The sequence below is a fragment of the Elephantulus edwardii genome, unplaced genomic scaffold (genome assembly GCF_000299155.1).
Source record: "Elephantulus edwardii isolate Elephantulus edwardi_28Jun2011 unplaced genomic scaffold, EleEdw1.0 scaffold00238, whole genome shotgun sequence".
NCBI classification, from domain to species: domain Eukaryota; kingdom Metazoa; phylum Chordata; class Mammalia; order Macroscelidea; family Macroscelididae; genus Elephantulus; species Elephantulus edwardii.
In genome coordinates this window covers 2,343,698-2,345,427 of record NW_006399988.1, presented here as the reverse complement: position 1 = coordinate 2,345,427, position 1,730 = coordinate 2,343,698, and the positions used below count along the sequence as shown (strand labels likewise).

The 1,730-nt window shown below is 36.5% G+C and overlaps 1 protein-coding gene across 1 annotated transcript in view; it reads right to left on the bottom strand.

Moving 5' to 3' along the window:
• The window catches only part of LOC102876018 (fructose-1,6-bisphosphatase isozyme 2-like), a 177,069-nt gene that overhangs the window by 10,463 nt on the left and 164,876 nt on the right, over window positions 1-1,730 (bottom strand). The window lies entirely within an intron of this gene.

The following is a 1,730-nucleotide window of genomic DNA, read 5'->3' as shown; positions in this document are numbered from 1 at the left end:
CCAGCATTTGTTGTTTGCTTCTCTGTTGAGTTTTGCTATTCTTACTGGGGTGAGATGATATCCCATAGTGGTTTTGATTTGCATCTCTCTTAGAGTCAGGGATTTTGAACACTTCCTCATGTGTTTGTTTGTCATCTGAATGTCTTCTTTGGTGAAGTGTCTGTTCATATCCTGTGCCTATTTTTCAACTGGATTATTTACCTTTATCTTGTTGTGGCACTATTTTTGTTTTCTTAATGTGGAGATATAAGCTATATTTAAATCTAAGTCTTTGATACTCTGCAGTAAGTACTTCAAGTCTTCTTTAATTTCTGCAAGCAAGGTTGTGTCATCTGCATACTGCAGGATGTTTCTGCATCTTCCTCCAATCCTGTTGTCACATTTCTCTTTATTTAGTCCAGCTTCTCAAATGGTTTGCTTAGTATAAAAATTTAATAGATATGGAGGAATGACACAACCACAAAGCATGCCCTTTCTAATTTTAAACTATGCAATGCCTAATCCAGGTCATAGTCTTTGATGTGCATCAGAGAGCTAGACAATGAACAAGGCTAATAGAAGAAAAATTGATGCCTTTGAGTTGTGATGCTGGAGGAAATTATTGAACATATCATGGACTGCTAAGAGAACAAATAGTTCTGTCTTAGAGAGAGTAAAATCAAGCTGCTCCTGGCTAGGGTAAAATCAGGCTGCTCCTTGGAGGCAAGGTTTTGAAGCTCTGTCTCACATATGTTGGTCATGTGGCCAGAGGGACCAGTCCTTGGAAAAGGATATCATACTTGTAAGGGTAGCGGGACAGTGCAAGAGAGGAAGACCCTGGATGAGATGGATTGACTCAGTGACTAGGTTAATGGGATTGGTGTGTCAGAGACAATGAAATTGGCTCAAGATAGAGCAGGGTTCAGAGCTCCTGTGCATAGGGTCTCTATAATTGTAAGCAACTCAACAGCACTTAACAACAACAGTGTTCTCTTGAGAAATCAGCTTCTTGGTCTATGTATAACTTTTGTATGACAATGAGTATTCTGAGATTCCCATTCTTCTCAGTCTTCATCATAATTTCTTTTCCATGCACGCAAATGCTTTTTCAAAATTACTAAAACACAAGTAAACATTTTTCTGATATTCTCTTCTTTCAGTCAAGAAACACCTGACATCAATAATGATCTCTCTTGTGTCACAGCCTCTTCTGAATCCAGTTTGAATTTCTGGAAATTTCCTATTAAGGTACTGTTCCAGCCAATTTTTAATAATCAAGATTTAAAAACAGTCTTTTACTTGTATTGATATTTATATTAATATTGCTGTATAACCTTCACATTCTGCTTAATTGCCTGTTTGGGGAAGGGGCACATATATGGATCTCTTCCAGTCAGTTGGTCCTATTTCCAAATATTTCCATGTTTGTTTACAGAGAATGGTGAACAGTCCAAGGTTTTATCTGCTTCTTGAAACACCTTAATTGCTATTATATCAATTCCTGTGTTCTTATTTCTTTCCAGTGGTGTCAGTGAAACTTGGAATCTCTCCCTTCAGTGCTAGTGGTTCTTGATCATATGCTACTTCATGAAATTATTTCATATTAACCAATTATCTTTGTGTATTCATTCCATTTTCTTTAGATGCTTCTTTGGTATCATTTGAAATTTTGTTGTAGAATCCTTCAATATTCTAACTCAAGCCTTGTATTTGTTTTTTCAATTCTTTCAGTTTAGAAATGTTTTCTTGGC